This window comes from Desmodus rotundus, chromosome 9 (assembly GCF_022682495.2).
Source record: "Desmodus rotundus isolate HL8 chromosome 9, HLdesRot8A.1, whole genome shotgun sequence".
Lineage (NCBI taxonomy): Eukaryota > Metazoa > Chordata > Mammalia > Chiroptera > Phyllostomidae > Desmodus > Desmodus rotundus.
The window spans coordinates 32615602-32642433 of record NC_071395.1 but is presented as its reverse complement, the minus strand read 5'-3'; the positions used below and the strand labels follow the sequence as shown (position 1 = coordinate 32642433).

General features: G+C 37.3%; 1 non-coding gene across 1 annotated transcript; it reads left to right on the top strand.

Moving 5' to 3' along the window:
- The first annotated feature begins 3443 nt into the window (after positions 1-3443).
- LOC112312697 (U4atac minor spliceosomal RNA) lies at positions 3444-3571 on the top strand. Its single transcript, XR_002975595.1, has one exon. It is a non-coding gene; the product is annotated as a U4atac minor spliceosomal RNA (small nuclear RNA).
- The last annotated feature ends 23261 nt before the right edge of the window (positions 3572-26832 follow it).

Below are 26832 nucleotides of genomic sequence, written 5' to 3'. Positions count from 1 at the left end.
CCACCTTGTACCCCCAATAAAACTTACTAGTTTATTTTCTTCCAGGCCTGAGAGTTAATAGATAAACTTATTCATATGGAAGTGCCAATGGATGGCTTAATGTGTTCTCCTGTCCAATCTGTTATAGTTCCCCCAAACTGATGTTTTCAATGCCATCAAGGAGGTGGCACTGAAAGTGGGAATTCTAGGCAGCTTTGCCACAAGGGCAGACGTTTGGGAGAAGATTGCTAAGAAAGGCCCTTTCAGCTACACTAATATCTCCTCCAACTATGGCCTGAAGTAATCTGGGCCTTCCCTAGTAGTGAGTGAACTCAGTTAACCTCACAATTTGTAGGAAACCTGTAGTTCAAATGGAATTTTACTGAGAGGCCCAATACATGAAATGAATTTAAAAAAAAAAAGAAAAAAAGAAAGCTGCCTTGGTGGAAAGGAGGGTGATGGGTCTGGAATGGAGAACCAGGCCAGTAGCAGCTCACCACCCTCAACATGTTTATGTCTTCCCCCTGGGCTCTTGGGAGTACAGTTGAAAATTGTGATACTGCATGAAGCAAATATGGAAGATACAGACATGATTGCAGACATAGGGAACAAGTGGAAGGAGAGAGAAATTATATAATTAGAAGCGTTATTTTGATCATGGGTGAGAACAATCATATATTATGTGAATAGGATTAATAGATCCCATATTCCTAGATTCACGAATATGTTTATAAAGAATGATTACTGGAAAGGACTCGCTTTCATATCTTCCTGTACCAAGGGTCTCGTAATGTCAGCATCTGCGTTGAGGAATGCACACTAGGTAACCACAATTCGAGGCCTGGGAAGAGAGCCACAGGAATGACATGTTGTGTAAGTCACGGAGATATTGTTTTCTGTTTTCCTCATTTGCAACAGGTCAGACTGCACTGATAACAGCTGCAGAAACAATTGGGGACCTTATTCATAAAATCAAAGGCAGAATGCCAGATGGCAGCAAACCAAAGGAACTGAAGATGGAGAAGATTACAAAATGCTGGTGAAATAAGGAACAAGTCTCTTGGGGGATAAACATCCCTGTGTTTTTGGTAAAGTGTAGAAATCAAATGTTTTTGTGTGTAAAATCACAATCGATGTAAAATAAAAGCAGTAAGTGTTTGTTAACTGCAAAGTTTACCTGTGGAGGAAAATAATTTTCTTAGGAGGAAACGTGATGGGCTGTTCAGGTTGGTCCATCATTTTTCTTGTCTCTCTTCATAATCTCTATGTAATCCAGAAACAACCAGTAAAAGAAGAGACTCTCCGCTTCTTTAATTACTTCCTGTAAATTTGACAACTACTACCCCAGTCTCATTGGCTATTCTGCTTATAAATAGACCACTCTTTCAAAGACAGCATAATTATTTGGGTACACTTACTTCCCTAGCTATATATCATTGCCTTTCAAAACTAAGTGCTTCCAACCTACCTTAACAGTGTCTTAACATCTCACTTGAGCAATATATTTAACTGTTAAATGTTACTTAATTTCTTAGCTGCTGTATTCAAACCACTGATGATAATGTATACCCAAAGTCTGAAATATAATCCCAAACAAAATGTGTTAAAACTGAGGATTAAAAAAATCCCAGTCTTTGTGATGGATCAGAATTATTGAAGCCTACTTAATCTCACTCACACCTGAATATTTTGTAATTTACTGTGGATTTTGTATTTATGAGACTGTGCTAGGTGAAATGCCCTTAGGAATAAAAGTAAACTTGTGAAAATATTATTTGTCTGTGTGTTTAGTTGGGAAGAAATACGCCATTAAAAAATAGCATAAACTAGAACTACGTTACAATTCTGGTGATTTAATGAGTTGCTAAAATTTGTATACTTAAATACGAGCATTTTTTCATTGAGTTCCAAGAAAAAAATTTCTAGTTTTTAAAAGTATCAGTGCTGGTGTAGATAAAAAGAATCTAGACTAACTTTTTGAAAATCAAATTTTATTTATTGGTTCAACGTATTTTTATTAGCAAAAATTGGGCCTTTATAATGAATAACTAAACCCTGAGTATTGGTTTAAATACAAGATTAATCAGAAAGAGAACTGGAATTCAAGGGCCATGCATGGAGTATACATTAAGATTCTGTTTTGCATAGCGTGATGTTAAGGAAATATCTGGCACCTTTCCAGTAAACTTGATGCATGAAAAATAACCAATCTGATAGTTAAAGATTCTTAACCAATACATTCTGAGGGATTTAGCTTATCTGCTTTGGCTCTCTATTGACCAAATAAACCATTTGATTACAAACGTGCACTTTCCTGTGGACTGGGTAATATTTAAGGTTAGTTAGTACCTCTAGGTCCAACGTTTAACTAGGAATGAAAATTACATTGATTCCCATGCTTGGTTCTTAGGTATTATTTTATAACTTTAAGTAAGAAAAACATCTTTGGGGCTTTATCATTTCAGGGTTTGGTATATATGTTTAAAATAATTATAGGAAACGATAGGGCACTTAGGAAGCAGTAACAAGGTGGGTGGGCTCCATGTCATTTGTAATACGTGCAAGGTGAAGTGGGATGGACGTAATTATGAAACAAACTTTCAGTGCAAACACACATTCAGCAAACTTGGAATGTTGCAGAAATGGGAGATTTCTAAAATGAAACAGAATCACCCATTACAAATCAGTGATTCTGTTAATCTTCATATCAACATATGTATCAGAACCAAAGGAAATAGGGTAATATGTGCCTTATCTGGAACACATTAAACTATGGCAGTAAAACAATGCACATCTGCATATGTGATTAGTCGAGCTTTAATTTTCCTTTAAAGGCTGTGCATGGGGAGGAAGTGTTTAAAAAACCCCTACTACTCACTTTGTAATCCTTCTTAATTAAGGAGGAAGGTAGTGGAGATTCAGTCTTACCATTGAATAGTCTGTTCCAAACTTGAAAGAAAAAATTTCAAAATCAGTGGAGGAATATTTGTGACAGATACTTCTATAAAGAAACCAAGGCACATAGTCTCTATCCATAGGAAGACAATATATAAGTACATAAGGTGTTAAATATATATGAATGAGATAAACAGATACATTTTTGTTTGATACAAAATGCTAAACATATTTAAAAAGCAATAAATTTAATTTGCTTCCAATAAAATATCTCTAGAAGGACGTACAAGAAGCTGATAACATTGGTGGCATTCAAGTGGCAACCTAGCTGGTTGAAGGACAGGGTTAGGAGAAAGACTCGTTTTGTATATGGTTTGGTACCCCCTAGATTTTGAACACTGAGAATGTATTGCAAAGCTATTCCCAACAGAATAAAATAAAAGCAATGATTATGTACATGATTAGTTTCCAAAATAATGATTCAAATGGACACCATTATACTTGGAGTTTTTCGTTGTGCCTAAAAGAAGAAAGAGTAATCTGGGCTGAATATTAAAAAATGAGTGAAAACCACCCTTTTCTCTGGGTTGCCCTACTGTCCAATGAGCGTGCAGTGTGAGTGCAGTGCCGTTGATGCCTAAATAACACACCTGCATCAACTAGAGCTCTGCTTTGCCTTGGCGCAATTTTTGGAGAAAAGAAAAACAAAGATGAATAATACTTGGATATACCGAAAAGAAGGAGCAACTGGCAGGAAGCAAAGGTCCTAGGGAAAAAATGTCAGACGTTTCTGATAGATCAGTGTGACTTTGAGTAATTTGGGAGGTGTGGTTGGAGAGATTAAGGTACAGATTATAAAGGTCCTTGAATGCCAGGGTGAGGAGTTAGGATTTAATAATACAAGCAGTGAGAAGCTTGGGAATCTTTTGAACAGGGAAAATTAGCCTCCTTATAACGTTCAGTGTGACTTGAGATGGAAGGTTGGAGTCCAGGCAAGGAGTGTGGGGTGTCCAATACAATGTTCCAGGCAAGGAGTGTGGGGTGTAGGTGGCAGGGTTGATTTGGAGAGTTTGGAGGAGTGAGACTGAGAAATAACAGTCTCAGCGACTGGACTGTGAGGCAAACTGGTTTGCAGGAGGGTCCCCGAAGAGAGTGGCCTCATCAGTATCAGACTCTTAAGGGTCCAAAACAGTGAAGGCTGAGAAAAATGTTATTTTCATGTATTGATTTGTATATAAGTAATCGTTGAAATAGTACAGTAATTGTTGAGATACTAAAACCATATATTTTTATTAGGTTTTTTCATGTGCTTTGAAATTTTAGTTTTCTTGCTAAATATTGGTGGTTTTATCTCTCTCTCTCCCTCTTCTTCCCCCCCCCCCTTTTACTCATCTTCTCTGTCCAATGGTTTTGCCTATTCCACTTTGCTGCTAGCATCTCAAAAAACATGAAGTTTTGGACGAGTGTATATTTTCATGGGAGTGGAGGGTGGAAACCAGATATTCAGGAATTATGGTAGAAGAGGTAAGAAAAAAAACCACTAATTAAAATAAAATAATCCAATGTCATTAATAGTTTTGAATGTTTACTATGTGCCAGAAACTGTATTAGGCCTTGAGCTTATAGCCTGGAACAAGACAACTTAATCTCTGCAGTTAAGGAGTTTATAGCTCTTTTGAGAAGATAGACATGAAACGAGTAATTAATGATGTGCGAATTATGTGCACTAGAAGAAGAATGAGTGCTTGGGAAGTTTATAGCAAGGAAAAGAAGGACAGAAATGGAAAAATAGCTGGAGGAATGTGGTAGGGAGACATGAAGTAATTTTTTTCCCAACTGGATACATGTGTCATTTAAGACATTATAAGGAGTCCATGGTGAGGACAAGAACAGATAAAAGATGCTGCGAAATGCCTGGGGAGGCAAGAGGAGGAGGAATTAAACACAAGTGGAGAGGTTTGCCTGTGGAAGGGAAGGGCATTAATTTTGGGAGGCAACAAGAAAGAAGAGGAAGCTACAGTGTAGAAAGAATATTCTTTAGAGTTTGGGAGAAGGAAAGCTAGCAGGATTTAGGATTTAGGGTAAAGTTGAGGTTTCGGGATTATGGGGTTGGAAAACCATTGGGAGAGTGGGTCCAGGCTAATTGGCTTCGTTCTGTTTCAAGGTTACAGATTGCACTGTTAACCCCTGTCAACTCACAGTGGCCGTCGCAAAGGCATGGCCTGGCTCCACAGAGCCTGGGGTGGTGAAACTGTCTGATACACGAAAATCTATCGGCCTAATTTGAAAACTCTCCCAAAGCATGCCCTAAGTGGAAACATTCCAAATCAATAGGATTGTATAAAAGGCATTTTATTGGATACTTCTTTTTTATATTATATGAAGATAGGATCTGTCACTTACTTATATGTATGTAAAGCTCTCAAATAGCACAGTCTTTGAGTGGCTAAAACAAAGCATGATCATTTAAATAGGGTTGATTGAGTCAATCAAGAATGTACACTTTTGGCTCTACACTTTCTTTCAGCTGGGTCGCGAATCTCTAAGTTTAGGGGGCGATAGAATCATGAGATTTCAGAGGCCACCAACCTTCTGACGAAAGAATATAGTTCAGAGTTGATTAAGTGGCTTCTGTCTGAGGTATATGGGAAGAAGAAGAACTCAGCAGACGGAGTCATTTGGAGGCCTGATTCTGGGGACTGAGTCTACAGGTTACTATTCTTATTTCCAGTTTCAGATAACAGCTACTGGAAAATGGGAAAAAGCCTTTGTGATTGATGTCTCCCGTGATAAACAAGACGAATGTATGTGGAAAGCCACATAGTGTCTGCTCTGGGGTGACTGGGGAAGGAAAGGGGCAGAGAGGCCAGGTTGCCCCACTGTCTGCTGCCCTCTGGCACATCCCTCCCAGCTTCCCTCTCCTGACCGGCCAGCCTCCTTCCCCTTTATTTTTAGCCAAGGAAGAATACCTGACTCTCAACAGGCCTGGGAGGGTGGACGATACGAGTCCGAAGCTGTGCAGAAGCTAATCAGGATTCCTATTAGTACATGTAACACATTTAATAGTTTTGGGAATGTAATCCAGATTTGAGTATCCAGAAAAAGGCTAACTTCTGGCTAGAAACTAGACAGTATAAATCAAGCAGTCCACTGGAAATACAGTGTTGATAGGGCCACTGTAATTCACAGATAGATATTTTAATGAGGAATAAAGACATATCACGTTGTCATACACTCCTTGCAAAAATATCTCTTTGCCATCTAGCTGTGAATGCATTTCCATTTTATGAAACCGTGCTGCCTATCATTTTAGATCATGTGATAAACTGCAGCTAAGTATCAAGAGTTATTGCAATTTAAAAATTGGTATAATTCTGTTATTGCCATATTTTACAGGGCATCAGAAGTCAGTCTGCCCTCGTTATTTTTTTTAAATTAAATCTGTCTATCAGATAACCTAAGCCTTTAAAGCCATATATCCTATTTTAATTAAAAAAATTCTGGTTGTGATCATTGTATAGAATTAAAATCCCATGTAAAATATGGGAAGAGGGAAGGTAAGAGGAGGTCATATAGTGTTACCTGATAAAAGGAGACAGTAATATTTAAAATGAGGTAAGTGTTGCACCGATTTATGATGTATTTTATCTTCAGGAGAAACCATAGTTTATCGTCATGTCATTCAGCTTGAATCATCAGCTGTATATCTTAGACTTTTTGAATGTAACTCTTGAGAGGGAACGACTTTTAGAGATGGGAGCTACGAGGCAGATCAAAAGCTTAAAGCAATTTTGCTTCGCTAGTTAAAAAATATTTTATTGGAACATATTTTGTTGTCACACATGCATAAATATATATATAGTTAAAAAGGGGGAGGGTGCCAGAGTTGCTGGGTGTTGTTAATAGAAAGACAAGTAAAAATTAAAATATTCTTATACCGTCTATAATCTCAAATTATTTGCTTTTCCTATTTTTCTTTCTTTCTTTTTTAACATCTAATCTTGCAGTAGTCATTCTCACCCATAGGTAATTCCTACTGTAGAAAATAGAAATAAATTCATGACGCTAGATTCACAGACTAAACTTAACAGTGAACTTAAGGAACATAAATCCTCATACCCTACGTGAGCCAATATACTTAATCTGTAATATTAGTTTTTGTTTTTTTAAAATTAATTTTGGTCATGTTTCTATTTCTTTGTTGCTTTCAACTAGTAACACTATAAATAGTTATGAAACAAAGCTTGCTAACAACCAATACTTTGGTAATAATGTGTTCATTTGACTTCAGTCAATTTTTTTAACCTTAGTTTCAGATTTTCTCTTGATTTAACATTTTTTCCCTCTTAAATACTTTAAGAAACAAAGAAGAATATTTTTTTTATTTAACTAGTGGAAAAGATTTTTATAATTTTTAACATTTTCTTTTTCAGGAGTCAACATTAGATTAGAATGAAATAATAGAAATAAGCTACTAAAGTAACTTGTGTTAGTAGAAATAGCGTTGACCAGCAACGCTACAGTCTGGAGACAGGAAAGAACGTAAGCTCTTTAAACAGCTTTGTGGAAATTAATCCCAAAGGGTTGACATTATTTGGTTCAAAAATATTCAGTAGGAAAGATAGAGGAGACCAAAAGGAAATATTCTACTGTGTGTTCTTTTACGCTTATAAAATCTACTGGTTTTTTTTAAAGACCACATTAATAAAGGAATCAGAGGTTAGTGGCTCTTTTGTGTCCCTTTCCCAACCTCTCCCCTGAGAATAAAAGCCTAGAGTGTGCTCGGGCACATGTCATCTTTGGTCACTTCCACAGAGCTAAGGGTTCGAGGCTTTAGAAAGGGGGAACGAATTAGGGCTCAGAAATTAAAGGTACTGACCTCTTTCTCCAAAAAGCATGGGCATCTTGTAAAATACAGATTTCTCACTGTAGTGTTCTCACCGTGGTCTTCTCACCTCTGTAAAATGGAAGAATAAAAAAAGGATTTCTTAAAAGGATTTTAAAAATGGTGAAGCCAAAAAGGAAAAAAAGAAATAGAAGCAGTCTAGTGTTTTGAGTTGATGTAACAGTTTATACATGGAAGTTGGAGACTTCCATAACATTTTTAGCATTATTTAGAGAACAGCAGCTTGAAGGGTTCTGATGCCTTGTATATCTTACCCCGACTTTATTAGAATGTTTACAAAAGGACTCACTTCCTAACTCACATCCTTTCTTAAAGCAGCAACCATAAAGCAGCAAACATATGACAGATGTGTGTCTGTGTGTCCTTTCTGCCCTGTTTATGCTCTGTAGAAAGTTTCTTTCTTTTTTTTTTTAAAGAAAATCATTAGTGGAGGATCATTTCCCATTAACATGCATTCTTTTGTTTGATTCTTTTTATTAAGCTTGCTGAAAAACTGTGTTTTCATTAGGCTCATCAGAGGAAATATTGACTAAGCTTCTGTATTTAATTTAAGTCACTGTAGGCTAAATTCACGTTTCCTACAGCTTATGGTAATAAAATACCTTTCAACATTTTCACCATATTTTATACTTTGCTCTTTCAAAGAATCTTTTTTCAAAGTCTCTTTGCCTTAAAAAATTTTTTTTTGGTACTTCAGCAAGGTGAATAAATATATTATTGAATAGAGTTTTTAAAAACCAAAAAATATAGAAACTTTAAAAAATATATATCCAACATACATATGAAGTAAAAACAATGCATGAAGGTAGAATAAGCAGGAAAATAAATACTGAATACTAGACTTTGTACGCAAAAAAATCCAAGTTTATTTATCATGAAATTTTGTAAATATCTGTTATGTGGCAGATGTTGCAGAAAATTCTACAACCTAAACTCCACTATGAGCTATTTTGATTGCTTCTCTTTCAAAAAGAGATTGAATGTACCGCATAGATAAAATAGCACTAATTCAGATTCCACTCATCCAATGATTGGCCTAAGTGAAATTAATTAGTTTTATTAATTTACATTATTGGTGAAATTAGAAATGATTCAGAGTAAAATAAGTTCATTAACATAGTTACAATATTTAAAAAACCCTTTTTTCACCCCTTCATTTTGCGAGTGTTTGGATCCCTAGTGCAGATAAAGGAATAGAAATGTTACAGTTTTGACTTTAGACAATCCACCTGGTGTTTTTTGCCCTGCCTCCTTCACCAACCCAATTTTCTCCTTTCTATTTTTGCATTTTCCATTTTCTAGGAAAGACATTTTTATCATTGTGATTTCATTTATAAGGCTTTTGCTTTTCAGATATAATTTAAGGTTTTCTTTTAGTAAATCCTTCTTGGATATTAAATAGAGTGTCAGCTTATATTCTGCTTTTGGAGCTGCTGGATGGTTTGAAGGGAGTTTTTCCTAAAATTTCCTGACAAGTTTATTAAGTACTTTCCAATTAACTAGCCCTCTAGACTTCTGATCATTCTTTAGTACAAAGGAATAACATTTCCTGGATGAGTTCATTCACACAATAAACAAATAAACAAACACTTTAAATAGGGAAATTTCTTTATATAAATAACACGATGGTTATAATGATTTTAATGATCACATTAACGTTTTTCATTACTACTTTTTAATCATTTATTGAAGTATTTTTCTTAAAAATTTCAGTTGTAGGTGAAACATAGTTATAGCACACACACTGTTACTATACTTACTCTGGCAGACTTATTTCTGAGGGTCTTCATAACTGAAGGAAACAATTCCATCAACAAAAGTGATCTCTCGTTTTCTCCTGATAGATGCTTTGTGACTAATCAAAATAAAAACATCACACTAATATTCTGAAACTGAACCAAAATGGTGAATCTTCAATGAGTGTTTTTAAGCCTGCCTAACTCTGGGGAATATCCTCCAATACTTCTTCAATTTAATAGTTTTAGTTTGTAGTCATTATATTCTAAAAATAGACAAAAACCATTGAACACTCCCATCTTTTTATATGGCTATCATCCACATCTATCCATTCATTCGTTCATCTGTCCATCACCCACCTTGCTGTCTGTCAATCAATCATTTGCTACTATAAAAAACCTATTCAAGTCTTCCAAATGTCCTCAGACCTGACTTTATTTGCATTTCACTTCAGAAGTGCTACATTTGAGAGAAATGTTACTATGTCCCTATAATTCAAAAACTATAAAAAAGTAAAAATACTTCTATTTTAAATCACATTGCATATAAAATATTTGCAATAACGAGGTATAATTTCAATTAAATGATTGTTAGCATTATAGTTAGGGCCTGATGTCAAAGTAAAACCTCAAATTTAAATGGTGCAAAGGGAAAAGTTATGGGAAACTAACCAATTCATTATGATAGGACTTACTGTCCTTTCCGCAGAAGCCAACGCCATCATGCTGACTGTTTTATTTTATTATTTTGTATATTTTTCTGATCCTTCAACATAGGTGCTTTACAAAGAGTGGCATCTTATGAACTAAAATAATTCATTGGTACAAGATAAAAGGCAGTGTCAACTTTGTCTAACAGTTGAAAACCGCTGTAAAAATGTCTTCTCATTTTGAATTTTGATCATGTGCCTTTTTACTGCTCTAAAAAGAGTAAACCTTTCTCCCCGTTACATCGCTGCAATTCTTCCGTCCGAAGACAGGACTGTGAAAATCTGCAATGGCCTTCAATGTGACTTGATGAATAGCAAGAGAGCTTAGTGGAAATGTTGAACTCCTTCATGATTAAAAAGCAAACCTTTAATGTAGTTTTTGTTTACCATGTCATAAGTGCAGCGTTGGAAGTTACTGCCAAAGAGTCATTGGAACAGGCATCACTAAGGCAATGTCAGCCAGCCAATGCTTTGAAAATGATTCAGTTCCTCTAGCCTTATGACTAAAATAATATCCAGTGGCTCCAGCCCCAAGCCTGGTTAATGCATCTGTCCAGAACACATAATTACTCGGTCATAACATTCCCCCGGCCACCAGCCAACAAACCAATCAGCATTTCTTCCTAACTCACTAGAATTTTTGCTGTGTCAAACTGTTTGATCTCTAGGTAGTAAAAATGCAAAAAATGGAAGGACACTGCACGGGAAGGTTTTAATTTGGAATAGTTTCTCATGGAAATTAAATTTGAAGAGAAACATGTTTTTGTTGTCATGACTGAAGTTGAAATTTTAATTTGGTATCCCTTTGCATATTGTGTAGGTTATTTTTTTATTGCAAGCTAACATTTTTAGTCATTGCGGTGAGGAAATATACTAACAGCAAAATGGTGGTGAATATATCTCCAGTTACTATTAAAAATGGTTTTGTTTCCCAAATACAAACAAATACCATGGTGAAGTTATTTTGGTTAACATAAATGTTGTTTTGCATATATTTATGTACATGTGTGTATATAGAATTCCTTCAAAGAGCAATTACAAAAGCATGTATGTATTCACATATATGTGTGTGTGTGTGTGTGTGTGTATAGTCATGGTTTTTACATAAGCTCATTACATTAGGGTGACTGTTAATGAAATCCTTGACATGATTCTAGATTAATTTACATTATTTCTCATATTTGCACAGACTCATCTAATAATGTTTTAAAATGGATTTCAAAAGTCATTTTTATGTGATGAAAATTCACTGAGTATGTGAAATCCGAGCTTAGTTCTGAAGTATAAATAGATCTAAGCCACCAGGAGAAGTGAGGAAGAACACTCCGGTTGGAAGGGATCACATGTGGGAAGAAATGTCAGTGTGACCGAAAATGGCATGATCTGGAAACTGTAAGAGAGTTGGTCTTTCTGGTGTGCCAAGGACATGTGAGAGTAATACAAGATGGGGCTGTAATGGCTCAGATGAACCACGTTGTGAAATCACCTTAATATGCAAAATAGATGCATAGATAGTAGGGCTGATGAGTTGAAGCAACGGGAATACTTCAACTCTATAAATGCATGAAAATATTTTCTCAGTGACTTCCCTCCTTTCAACTTTTTTCTGTACCAGGTTTAGAGGGCAGCATGTTCATTGGGTATATTCCTGGCTTCATGGTCGGTCTGAATAGAAAGAAGGGCAGGACTACTTTGTTTCCACAAGCGGTTGGCAAAATCACCGCAGCATCACTTCTTTATCTCAGGCACAGACTGACCTCTGAGGGGACGGAGCCTGGAAGGAAGATAAAAAATAGTGTCATGAAGCAAATGTTGCCTTCCCAAAAGTTGGTTACAGAGCATTCTGGAGGAAGAGGAAGAATTATGCATGCACGCGACACACAAACACCTGCTAACAAGCACATAATGCTCTCTGCCTGGTTTCTCCCTTACTCTACCGTACCACCACGCACACTTGTGTGTGGACATTCGCACTGACTGTTGTGAGTGTCCTGGTCTTCAAGTCTCATTTCATTTCCCAGGTGCCGTTCACAGTGTTGTTTGTGGGTCAAAACCTTGAGGTATTTACCGAGACACTGTAATAAATAACAAACATGAACCACCTCTAAGGCACAACTGCTTTCCTTTTTTAGTGACTGACAGTTTTATCATTGCAGAGGTGACTTGAGCTCACACTAGTGTGGACATGGTTGGCCCCTCCAAGGCAGAGTGATTCAATGAAGAGAGTGTGTGGAATGCCGGAGCTGCTGCTACAATTTGGAATCTGTGTTTCTATGTCTAACTACATCGTTACAAGTCAATCTTGTTTGTAAAGACCTCTTGTTTAAAGCATGAGTGTAACTCATAAAGTGATAAATAAATTTAAGAAATTACTTTATCTTAAGTAAGAAGACAGTGTTGAGGAGTTACTGTTGTCTCTGCTATTAGTAAACTATCCGGTGATTTCCGAGTGGATAGAAATATAGAAATCTCTCTTCTGAGGCAATGGAATTCATGCTCTAAGGCAGTACTGTCCAATGAACGTGGAGTAAGAGCCATGTACGTCATTTTGAAATTTGTAGTGGTTTAATAGCCGCATTAGAACAAGTAAAAAGAAACAGATGAAATTCATTTTAATGTTTCGCTTAACTCAACATATCCATATTATTCCAACAATTTAAAATATAAATTGATTAATATTTTAAAAGTGAAAATCTCTGAATCCAATGTGTATTTGATATTTGCAACATATCTCAGTTCAGATGAGCTGTATTTCAAGTGTCCAATGTCTCCATTGGCTACGGGCTACCATATTAGAGAGCAGAGCTCTAAAGCGAGAGATCTGAACTCACGGCTAGGGTGTGTTTGCTGGGAGGCGCGTGTGAAACTGATGTAAGCCTCTGTGTTTAGTCCTGGGGAGCAACACATGGTGACATGCCCCACAGATGACTTTTATCAGGTACTTAATTCATTTAGATTTATCTACATATTTACCATGTTTTACAGTCTTCATTTCTTCTTGAATTGCTGAGTTTCCCTCAGTGATAAGTTTTATTCAGCCTGGAAACTATTCTAAATGCAAGTCTGTTGGAGACGAATTTTCTCAGTTTTTTTGTCTGAAAAAAAGGTCTTAATTTCATCTTTATTTTTGGAGGGTATTTTTTGCTATGAATATAATTTGAATCTAAATTGTTATTTTATGTAAGTACTTTAAATATAGTATCTTTTGGTTCTGTTTTTAGTAGTGTTTTTCTTGAGTCAGTTGTCAGTCATCAGGCCAGTTGTTGCTCTTTTAAGGTAATCTGGTCTTTTTCTTTTAATTGCTTTTAAGATTTCTCTTTTTTGGTTGGTTTTCTGCATGATTTTCAACATCAGTTTTACCATGATGTGAATAGGATATTAATTTTTACAGTTTTTTTTCTACTTGTGCTTTATGGCTTCTTAAATATGTGGTTTGATTTATTCCCTTTGTTTGGAAACATTCTCTGCCATTTTCTCTTTAAATATAACTGCCATTCTCTCTCTTCCTGTTCTTCTTCTGGGATTTTCTATTATAATTATGTTAGGCTTTTAAACTATATCCCGTTGTAATTCTTATTCTCTTTTCTTCATTTTTCAGTTTTCACTCTCTCCGTGCTTCATTCTGAAAATTGTCTTCTGATCTACATCTCAGTTTACTAATTCTCTTTTTTAATCATCTTTAATTTACTATAAAACCCATTCATTGAAATTTTAACTTTGATAATTGTAGTTGTTCTGGAATTTCTATTTCAAAAATTGATTTTAGTTTTCTTCTAAAATTTGAAGCCTTATCTTTTGTGTCTTTGAACGGAATAAGCTTACCTCCAAATTTAGAGTTCCTGTGGGCCTGTTTTTTTTGTTTGTTTATTTTTGCTATTTTTCAGTAGTGTTTCTTTTCTGTGCCTGTTTCTCTCCCCTCTGCTTCACTCCTGCCCCCATGCAGAGTGTTTATAGATCATCCTTAAAATATCTGAAAAGGAGGATAATGCCAAAATTTCTGGAGAGGACCTACTTTTTCCTCCACCAGGCATCTGAGAACACTGGCAAGTTGGGGATCATCTTCATCCAATTTCACGTATTGAGAAGATTTTAAGCTGAGCCGTGGTTCTTGCAAGTTCTCTACATTACACTTTACACTAATCCTCCTCCTTCACTAATCCTCCTCCTTCACACCCTTATCTGAATGTGGGTTTCTTCACAGTCCCCACTAAAAGTAAAGAGATTCAACTGGGATTCAGCCCCCTTTGGGAGGCTCTGGACTGTTTTTATTCTCTCTGTTAAAAGCCCTATTTATTCTTTCAACCTTCCTCTTGCAAATTAAGGAAAAAGGAGGGTGAAAAGGGGTCACAGAGCTTGGCTCACTTTTCTGGTTTTCTTTTGTACCTCAAGATCCTGACCAGTCGCTTTTCACTAACATATGTTCGCTCTCCCACACCTTAAAGCGGATGTTTTGTCAAGTTTTTTCATACGAAGCTGAGGAGTATTCCAAATTATTTGCTCCACCACTCTGCCTATAATTCTTTCTAATTCCTAAAACTGATGTTCGTGTTGTTTACTTTTTGATCCAACCCACCCCACTACAGTGGCAGTTTGTCTGCCCTTGGTTGAAGCTGCTCTAACAGACTAACGCAGGGTCCCTGTAGGCTAAACATCATTTAAAGACATTTCATATTTTTCTCCCCTAACTTCTTTTTCCACTCAAATTAAACTAGATACACCTCAAACATTTGCCCATTACTTTACTTTTTGTTTGAGAAAAAGTAGACATTTTTCAGTTGTGTGAAACACCCCCAAATAGCTCTGGGTTACATCTTAGGATCATGGTATATTAGTAAAATACATGTCAAATATTAATTAGTACAGAAGCCCTAGAGATACTTTTTCTAAATATTATTCAATATGAGGAATTTTTAGCATAGCTTTTGAAAAAAGTATTTGACAAGTTTCTTCATGTATACTTGTTTCTAACTGCACTGTTGGAGATTGTTTCAGCTAATTTGGTGTGTGTGTGGCAGGGGGGGGGCATTGACTTAGGTTATTTTGCTCATTTACATGCCTGAGAATGAAATGCTATTTGAAAAGACTGGAGATGAATTACAGCAGTAGATTTCTTGGTGTCTAGTGGAGGTGCTCTTATAGAGTCCTTTGGTGCTTTAGGTATTCAGAGAAACTTGATAGATACCCCAGTCTTAGCTAATTTAGATGTAAAAGAGATTTGATTCGTCTAGGAATTCCCACTCATATTTCCCTTAACTCGGAGCTCCCTTAGCCAGTATGTGTCAGAGGCAGCTTCCACACCCTTCCTCACTCTCTGTGGAGGTGTGCTTGCTTCTATGGAAGAAGAGGCTCCCTGTGGCAGTGGGCCCCCATTTCCTCATGTTGCTCCTGGGCATGCCTTTAAAGGGTCAGCTGACCCTCCGTATGCAGCAACTCTTGCTCTGGACCCATGGCTTCCTTGTCACTGAAAAGGCAGATACCAGAGCATCCACTGGGACCTGATGTGAGTGCAACCTATAAGTATTAATGACCTTGGGACAAGTTTGGAACATAGGTGGGCTGGTAGATAAATTCTTCTCTCTTCTTCCCTCATAAAAAAGTTGTTTAGAGACTTGGTAGCTTTATAAATGCACACTGGAGCTATCGGTCTTGTAAAAATGAACAGTATGCTCACCATGAAGCCGCGTTCAGCATTACTCATACTTGATCTCCCTCACCTTTTCCCTCCCCGTGTCTGAGTTTCTGCATCTACTCCTCAAAAAAGGGTTAGCACATCTGCTTTAGCCTGGGGTTCTGTTTCTAGGGAACTAGGCTAAGATAGGCAGTATCAGCAACGGAATGAATATTTATGACTGTGATATTGTTAGCTTAAAAGACTCTTGGTAAACACACATGGAATATTGATTAAAGGCTTACATTTACCAGAAGATGTTTTGATAAAGATGTTTAGCCAATTAAAGCTTAAAATGGCAATAAGAGCAAAGATTTAGTGAGAATTTGTGCTCTGCCAGACACTGTGATAAGTGCAAGTGTTATCTCTTCAACCTTCTCAACAGCCCAATTATTTGGTATTACTATTGATTCAGTCTGTACATCTGGAGAAACTAAAGCTTTTGGTAGTTAAATGACTCAGCTAGGATCATGAGTTAGTGTCAAAACTGGATTCAAATTATACAGTTTCAGAACGTATGTGATTTTTTAAAAAATATATTTTATTGATTATGCTATTACAGTTGTCCCACTCCCCCCCCCTTTATTCCCCTCCGCACACCCCCTCCCACCTGCATTTCCCCCCTTTAGTTCATGGCCATGGGTCATACATATAAGTTCTTTGGCTTCTACATTTCCTACACTATTCTTAACCTCCCCCTGTCTATTTTGTACCTACCATTTGTGCTACTTATTCTCTGTACCTTTTCCCCCATTCTCTCCTCTCCCCCTCCCCTGCTGATAACCCTCCATGTGACCTCCATTTCTGCGATTCTGTTCTTGTTCTACTTGTTTGCTTAGTTAATTTTTGTTTTTGTTTTTGTTTTAAGTTTGGTTGTTAATAACTATGAGTGTTGTCATTTTACTGTTCATATTTTTTATCTTCTTTTTCTTAGATAAGTTCCTTTAACATTTCATATAATAAGGGCTTGGTGATGATGAACTCCTTTAACTTGACCTTATCTGGGAAGCAATTTATCTGCCCTTTCATTCTAAATTATAGCTTTGCTGGATAGAGTCATTTTGGATGTAGGTCCTTGCCTTTCATGACTTCGAATACTTCTTTCCAGCCCCTTCTTGCCTGCAAAGTTTCTTTTGAGAAATCAGCTGACAGTCTTATGGGAACTCCTTTGTAGGTAACTGTGTCCTTTTCTCTTGCTGCTTTTAAGATTCTCTCCTTCTCTTTAATCTTGGGTAATGTAATTATGATGTGCTTTGGTGTGTTCCTTTTGGGTCCAACTTCTTTGGGACTCTCTGAGCTTCCTGGACTTCCTGGAAATCTATTTCACTTGCCAGGTTAGGGAAGTTCTCCTTCATTATTTTTTCAAATAAGTTTTCCATTTCTTGTTCTTCCTCTTCTCCTTCTGGCACCCCTATAATTTGGATGTTGGAATGTTTAAAGTTGTCCTAGAGGTTCCTAAGCCTCTCCTCATTTTTTTTTTTTTTTTTTTTGATTCTTGTTTCTTCATTCTGTTCTGGTTGAATGTTTCTTTCTTCCTTCTGGTCCACACCATTGATTTGAGTCCCAGTTTCCTTCCTGTCAATGTTGGTTTCCTGTACATTTTTCTTTATTTCACTTTGCATGGCCTTCATTTTTCCCTCTAATTTGCAACCATATTCAATCAATTCTGTGAGCATCTTGATTACTAGTGTTTTGAACTGTGTATCTGATAGGTTGGCTATCTCTTCCTCCCTTCATTGTATTTTTTTCTGGAGCTTTGACGTGTTCTGTCATTTGGGCCATTTTTTTTTTTTTGTCTCAGTGCACTTGTTACATAGTAAGGGGCAGAGCCTTAGCTGCTAACTGGGGCGGGGCAACCCACGTCGCTGTGTTATGACGCTGTATGTGGGGGAGGGGTTGAGAGGGAACAATGCCACTTGCTCTGCTCTCTGCTGGCTTTCAGTCACTTCCCCCACTACCCACAATCAAATTGGGCCCTTCTGGTGCTGATTCCCAGGTGGGTGATTTGTGTACGTTCTAGGACCCTGTGAGTTGCTCCAACGAACTCTCCTGTGAGGCTGGGAGTTTCTCCCACTGCTGCCTCAACCCCCACAGGTGTTTTCAGTCAAAGGCTTTGAGGGTTTATTTCCCTGCATCAGAACCCTGGGTTGCTCAGTCTATCTTGCTCCCCAGTTTCAGAATGTATGTTTTTAAAAGCAAACTGGACTATGTGTCCAAACTTTTATTTTTGTTTTTATATCTATGTTATTTAGTTAGGTTGGTCATGCTATTATTTTTTACTGTGGTTACTTCTAGAAAGGGCATCCTAGGAAGGCACACTTTTCAGTATTTTCGTCTACCTACTCTTTTCCTTAACAAAGCTCCTTTTGGGGACACTTCTAGTAGGTCTGTGTCCCCATTTAGCATTACTTTTCTCAAGGTGCTAACATTGTTACCCACATTCTCAAAGTCAAAGTCAAAAAGAGTCTGGAGTTGTTTCTGTGAGGGATGAGGAAACAAGAGGAATAAGCCAGAATTAAAAAAAAAATGTACAGTACTGAAATTGGAGTCATAAATTTTGAAAAATGCCTATTCGCTGGCCGTTATACTAAGAAAGTAGGGCAAGTTTTAAATAGTTATTCTATTTTGTATATTGAATATCTGTGAAAATACTAAAGTTGATAAATGTTGTTACAACTAGTAAATAAGACATCTGTTAATTCAGGTTAATTGACAAAATCAATAAACTGATGTTTTCCTAGGAGCAGAAAAATGAACAAATTTAAAAAAATGTTTGTTTGAAGCAATGGAAGCAATATAGTCATACTGACTTCAATTTATTTTATTCTTTTTTTTTACTTAGAAACATGATTTAAAATGACACTATCTTCAACAAAATGCATCTATATGAGGAAATGGATTATATTTAAATTACAGGTAAGAAATATTTTTGGAATCCATTTGGCCAAAATGGATTCTAAGTAGGTAAGCATGCCTCTCAGTAGGAAATCTGACAAATCAAGTATTTTCAGAATTAAACAATAATATCCAACAAGTACCTATCTTGTGCCTACTACCTAGCAGGCACAATTGTATGTGCTAGGAATGTGAAAGTGAAAAAGACAAAATCCCTGTCCTATTCTACTGAAGGAAATAATAAAAAAACATAAATATATTTTTAGATTGATAGGTACTATGAGAAATAATAAATCAGTTTGGGATGACAGTCCTTGATGAAGTAGTGGTGGTGGAAATCAGCCATTTCGGCCAAAGTGGTCATTTTAAAGAGTCCAGATTCTCAAGTATAAAATGTTATTGATGAGGAGGATCTGAAGATTTACTCTTAGGTGCCATGAACCTCTGCAAGTATGGATCTACATGGAATCACAAAGATGAAAAGGTTTTTATAACTCACCTTGTCTAATTCCTTCATGTTAGACGACACTGAGGACACGAATTCCAGTTGACTTTACCCTAGTTTACAAAAGTGATCAGGAGCAAGGCTGGCCCTCTAACCAAGGCTGTCTAGCTCTCAGCCAAGCATTCTTTAGCCATCTTTCATTCCCTCTGTTTCTGTATGAATAAAGGAATATGATTCAACTCCATGTATCCACAGAGCTTCTAACCTGACAGTCTTCAGGTCTTCATTTCAACTTCTCAGTTTTTCCTCATTGCTTTATTTAAAATTGCAACCCTTACACATTGGTACATAATTCTCCACAAGTTGCTTTCATTTTGGAACATTGCATAAGTCACTGCCTTTTGTTCCAGATTCTTCTTTCAAGGATATCTTTGAAAGATTAAAACTGTGTCACCTCCAGAACAAAGGGCAAGTTTGCTTCAGGCTTTGGAAGATAGTAAGAGTGTCATCCTTTCAACCAAAGGTTATGTGGTCAGGTCCCTAAGCTCAAGATTCCTCTCTGGTAGCACAACCCAAAGTTGAATGTAGAGGAGTGTTAGAGAGCCTCCTCTGCTAATTGTTTCCTGGGCAGGTCAGGATTGAACACGACTACCTCTGCTCTTTGATGTCCAAATCTCTCACTATCTGGTGCTGTCCTGTTGATGGGAAAGGCAGAAGCCTGAGTCTTAATGGCCCAAACTATGGTGTTATGACACCTGTACTAGCAGGGGTAGCTAAGAAATCTCAGCAAAATTCAGGGGCCTGAATTTTCACCAAGAAAAGGTTCTTGTTACTCTGTGGGTGATTCACACAGCTCAGTCCCTCTGGAAGTCAAAGTCTGTTCTCCCAGCTCTGGGCAATACCTTGATGGAGTTGTTGTCTTTTTGCCAACATTTGGCTTGTTGATGTGTTTGGTATGCTATATAATTGGAAAACTACAGGCAGGCAGGGGCTGACTGGTTAAAATCTTTCTTTGGGGTCACAAATTCTGGAAACAAGTCCTGACTGAACTGTCTGGGTCACTCGTCTAGATGACTACAGTAAGACCCTATTCTCCGATGATACTAACTTTCTTTTCTGTCCCTAAAACGGTAAGTTGCATCATCAGGGTGATTGTAAATGACCTTCAAGGATTTAAAAGAAACAGCATCAGATTACATGGCCCTTAGTGGACAGTGAAGATCTCTGCAAATGAGACTACTCGTCAGAGGGCGGTATGGTAGAGGGATAACTGACTTACTATGGGCGCCCCGGGAGAAGTTGTTCCTACCTCGGGAATCATCATTTGGAAAAGGTGGTATGAAACTGGTGCCCAATTTTAGCTGAAGTGATTAATGACACTCTCTTCATCCTGGAAATCATTCAGGTTGGTCTCACCGCACTGCTCAGGGGGTTAGGCATGGCAGAATTGCCCTGGACTTTCCCTTTGCACCTCGCTTCATGCTTTGGGCAAAATAGAGAAATCACCAAAGAAACTTTTACAGAAATCCACCTGACTTTCTTCGGTAGACCCTTATGGTTTATGGAATGTGTTCATATGATTGAGTCTTGGGCATTGGGTGGCATGTCCTCGCCATTCTGTTGGTAGTAGCCTTAATAAAATGCTGTGTGAGACAAATTGAACATATTTGATAAATGGAGGAGTTGATACTTACTGGGAGATAATTCTACATGTATGCCTCATGTTACTATGTATCCTATGAATGAAACACTGATAGCTTTTTATTCTGGACTATCTTTTTAAGGATGTTTGTATAGCTAATATCCATGGAAGATACAAATAGTTTCAACCCATACAGCAAAGGGAGGCATGATTACTTCCGATATAAAAACAGTGATGTTCCCTCCAGAAGAAAGGTCAGGGAGGCTCAGGCAGTTGCTGAAAGATTTGGGTTCCCTGAGCTCAGAGTTCCTCTCCTATAATGCAACCCACTGCGTGTAGGCATCACACGCTCACCTTCTCATCACCTGTGGTAATTCAGCCTTGAGGAAATGGTGCAGTCTGATCCTCTGTCTACTGCTCGTTGCGAGTAATAGAGCCCTTTGTTTTTGACCCAGGAGTCCTGCAACTTCTGGGAGCACCCACGAGTGTATTCCAGGTTAATTTGTTAGCTTGCAAATAGGGTAAATTCTCAGACTCTCCACAGTTCTTGGCAGTGCCCTCCCTACCACTTTTCTGTTTTATTTTTCTCTTTAGTATACATCATCATCCAACATACCTTACTTATATTTAACTTATTTATCCTGTTGATTGTTTATCTCCCCTAGCAGGGAGTTTTGTCTGTTTTGTTCACTTCTGTGGCCCCAATGCCTGGAATAGGGTGTGTCTATAGTTGATAGTTCACAAATGCCTTTAAACAAATGAATTTGCTGCATTGCATCTTCAGCATCTTTGCATGTAGAAAGTAGCCAAATAAAGGATGCTGTGATCCAACCTTGTGATTAATATTGTTGATAACATTTATGGGTGAACAGAGTAGTATATATGGACGTAAGCTGATACAGCTTCAGTTATGCACAGAAAACTGCACCATATAGCATGACCTCTTGTATTTTCTTTATTTTTCCTAAATAATTTGTCTCTATAGCTCTTGTCTTATCTTCTTTATTATGTTTCAAAGGAAAAAGTTGGCTGACTACTTGCAATTACACTTATCTGTGCTCTTGTTGTCATCACTGTCCGCCTCCCCTGGCCCCACCCCCAATATTCCATCTTCTGTGTCTTCCTTTCTAGCAATTTCCCCCCGCATCCTACCAAATGGCCATTTGTCTCTTGTCACTTGCTTTAAAACCATTTACAACTTTCTCATCTCTGTTGCCGCCTTGAACTTTTTATTTATTGCTCTTGCTATTTACCACTAATTTCTCTAAACGGTGGTGTATGTTAGATGCTATCTCTTCTCTTAACATTGACATCATTTTCAGCCTTAGCTATTTGATTTCTTCACCCACCACCCTAGAAGCGTTCTGTGATTATTAATGATCAGAATTTACTAACTCCAGAAATCTCTTCTCATATTCCTTCTTCCTAAGATACTTTGTAGCAATCTCAATTCCTACCTTCCAACTAATTATTAAAATTCCTTTCTGCTTTTCTTTCTACCATATAGGGTGACCTTGTGTTTATCTTCCTATATAATGATTGCTGTTTCAGGTATTTCTATGTTTTCTTCTTATTAAATAATATTAAATACAGATATTTATTATTCCAACAAATATTTATTGAGTGCTTAGGTATTCTAAGAATTAGGCTGCATTAATGAACAGAATACCCAAAGATCATGAACTTACATTCTAACAAAGAGAGTTGGGCAACAATAAATATAATAAATTAATAAAAAATTACACATTATCTTAAAAGTCAATTAAAAAAGAAAATTCAAGCAGAATGAGGGGCATCTTGCACGTGGGTGCAGGTGCAGAAGGTTGGAAGCCGGAAGCGTGTATTGTGAGGTTACGGAGGTTATCCACTTTAAATTCTGTAACCAGCATCCCTATGCTGGTGATTTCTCAATTTATACCCCTATCCTACCTCCCCTCTGAGGTGTGGTCCTGTTTGAATCTTAGCATTATTTATTGATTCAATGGAGTTTCAAGCACCTGGGGATTCTGTTCCAGGATTGCGAAAACAATCCAAAGATAAACAAATCAACTCCCTGCAATTTAGTGAGCTCATGTAATAGGAGATACTGTGGATTATCAGCATCACTTTAGAATCACCAGGAAGGGCATGGGAGTACTAAGAACAGCCATGGGACTCGGTCTTAGGGAGGGAGGCATGGAAAGATTCCTGGAGAGGGTGACACTTCATCTGAGACTTTAGTAGGAGATGTCCTAGGGTCTTTCCCCAATGCCATGACTTTTAAAATTCCATCCCAGTTGAATAATAATAGTTCCTTATTTGACCCTCTTCTCCAACCCAACAACCCAATAGCATTTTACTTATATTTTCTTTCATTTCTTGGAGTGACATATTATACCACAATGTATTATTATAGTCATCAATATGTTTTTCTTTCTATTAGATTGTAACGGCAAGTCCATGACTTACCCATTGTATACACGCATAGAGTTTTGTTTATGGATTCAAATCCTACAAAGAAGTAGGTTAATGAACCAAATGGAATATAAAAAATTAGCATGTGTTTTTGACTTATGTGTACAGAGGCCCAAATGTGCTCAAAAGAAAGGAATCTTACACAATGTAGACAAGGGTGTAAGTTTAAAATTAGGAATCTCAAGCACAGATTTAAAATTTTTCTCTTCTTTTGATTCAGCCTCCTCAGACATTCCATCATCACTTACCCATGGAAACCACTCTTTTTGCTGAATTCTTGACTATTCAAAGGGCGATATGACAATTGTAAATTGCAGGTGAAGTTTCTCTAGGCCATACTAATGTCTAGGATAATTTGCATGAAAATTGCTGTGATTGTATAGCTCTATTTTAACTGAGAAATTCCATGTCATATAATAGTGATCATTATTCATAGTAGCTGAACATGAAAGGAATTCCATGTTGGCTTTACAAGTAGTATCAGCGACATAACTGACTCGCCTTAGAGACAAGTACTTAGGCATAAGTAATTTAAAAGGTATATTTTATTTGCATAAGAATGTGTGTAGAATACCCACGTTAAAAACAAACAACTAAAACGGTCACCACCACCTCCATGCCCCTGCCCCTGCCCCTCCCCCTTACTAGAGCATGCGCAGTGCTGTGGAGAAGCGTCAAGTGTACGGACGTGGTAACTGCGGCCTTCCCCATACCCTGGTTAGCCCTCTTCCTGGCTGTAGCTCTCTGTACCTTCAGAGTACCAATGACCAGCGGTTGATCTTACTTTAAAGCCAGAATCTCAGGAGTCTGTATATGTGGGTCACAAGTTTGGTGAACTTAAGAGAGTAGGGAAAGAGGCATGTAATGATTTCTCTGACCACTTCGGTTTTTAGAAATGTATGTCATCTAGCGTCCTCAATAAAATTCTCAATTCTTGAAGCGACTGAGAACATTTTTTATTTCTTTGGTGTTGCCACCATGAAGTGTCAGATGGCACTGAGATATTAAAAAATTAAGAACATTTCTAGAGAGTGACATCATCTGATATGAGAGAGCTAATGTCATGTTGAGAAGCTTTGACTTTGGATTCAGACACAGCTGTATTTGAATCCCCAGTGGGCTCTACACTAACGGGTACTGGGGACAAGATTCTTCATTTCTCTAAGCTCTAGTGTGCTCATCTGGGAAATGGGGGTATTAATAGGACCAACTTTATAAGGTTGTTTTGAGTATTATTTAAAATGATGACACTTTAAAAAATCCTTATCTTCTAGACATTGTATATGGAAATACGTATAGATGAAATCATAGGAAGGTTAAGATTTACTTCAAAATAGTACAGATAAGAGAAACTGGTGGGGATATAGAAATAAGTTTATTATTGGCCGTGAGTCTGTGATTATAGAGGACGGGTTATGAGATACATGGGAGTTCATGATACTATTTTATTTTAATATGTTATTGAACATTTCCCTAATAAAACATTTTAAAAAGATAAAAGATAATGAAACTAAAGCTTTTAGCACACTGTATGTATTAAATAAATGAATTGTCATAATGGTCTTGTTCACAAAGTAATGGTTAGAATCATGGAAACAGTGAAATAAAGATCGATGTGTCTCATCTTTAAAATGAATGGTTCTAACTTTTACAAGATTTTTTTTTAAAAAACAAGATAACCATCCAGTACGTCCCCGCTATTTTAACTGATTAAGATAGAAGTCTTTTGTTATTTATCACAAACCAATAAAGGACCCACTAGGAACTATTTTTTTCATCTTGCCGTAACCAAACCATCTAGCACGGGTAAAAGGAAAATCAGCCAGGCAATTTCTGACTGTTATGACAATGATATTAACAAAATTGAGGGCACCTGCAAAATCCTATGTAGACCAAGAACTATTTTTATTTGCTTAATTAGGGTAAAGAAATTCAATTAATTTCATGTTTTGATTAGCACAACAATATTGAGATCTTAACATTGTCAACAGAAATATCTGAACTAGTGTTCATTTGTTAAAATCCATCTCTTCTTGTTTTGTGGGGCTGTGTGTAGCTCTGTGCCCAAGCCAGGGCCCTGCTACCTCCCAAGGCTTTTCAACATTGCAGGACCCGCTTTCTCTCGCTCTCTGGATATCCACAGAGCTCTTCACATCCCCGAAATGACCGCTGAGCCACGTGTTCCCCTGCCCTCATGGGATTTCCTGTAGTGTAGGAGGTTTCTTCTCCTCTAAGACAAAAACTGACCTGTAAAACACATACCTCTTGTAGAATCTCACAAATCCTTCTTTTCAGAGATTTTCACTTTTTCTCACTGTCTGAAAGTCAAGCAAATCTCTGACACCCATGTTCTCCGTTGGTCCTGCCCCTTTCAGTGACTGCTGGAAATAATTATCTTTGCACTTCAGAGATGAAAGCTCGGTTAAATATGTGAGAGACCAAGCAGATGTGGCAGAACAGATTATGCTGCACATTGTCTCGCGTCACAGCTGGACAGCTGATGGAGAGCTTGCGGGCCACGGCGTCGTTCAGAGAAGTTAGCAGAGATGGTGGCTGGGAGGGAGAAAATTTAACATCATTGTTATTACACGATCTAGCAGTGAAGCCTAGGGTACAGGCATCCAAACGATGCGAGGCTATTTTTTTTTCTTTAAACATTTATATAATTAAAACGTGGATATGAAATAAAGCAAATAGGAATTAGACAGTGAGTGTTTAGAAAACTCTCTTTGTCACTATCCACAATCACACAGAAAGTAATTTTTAAATAAGAAACAATCGTGCTGTTAGTTTGATAAGGAGCAGTACGTTCCACACTGCGCATATTTACTTCTCATTCTCAGAGTATTTTATTTTTATCATTGAGCCCATGAGATCGCATTTTTATATTTGTTTTTTAATTCTTTAAAGATTTTTTATTCTTTGAATAATTATACAATTCAGATAGTAACCTACAAATAGATCTGCTGTACATTATTTAAATAACTTCATGTCTACAATGTTACAAGATAATTTTTCGAAACTATTTTTACAAGTGTGATACAGAGGAGGGAAGCGTTCCATACACGCCCTCAGGGCACGCAGCACACGCCAATGCTGCACTCTAAGCCCTAGTTCATGATGGTTGAAGTGAAATGAAATGAGCTCTGTGTTTTCTTGAGCCTGCAAAGAAGAGGCGGAAACACGTGTAGTTCTCGACGTCATTGTGGGGTTTGGGGACCTGTTCTGGACGGCACCAACACTTTGAATAAAACGGCCAATCCAGAACAATGGAAGAAGTCCATGATGGGCCTTCACAGGGTTAATGGAAGGAGGTACAGCTCCAGTTTGATGGAAGATCAAATTGGAAAAGAAAAGGATCAAACACCTGTGTGTATTGTGGGTGTATGTGTGTGTTGGGTGTGCGTGAATGCAAATGGATGGCAGGATTCATATTGGAATTGTCCACTGACCCTAGTTTATTTCACTGTTCACATTAAAATAAACATTAATTACTTCTCGT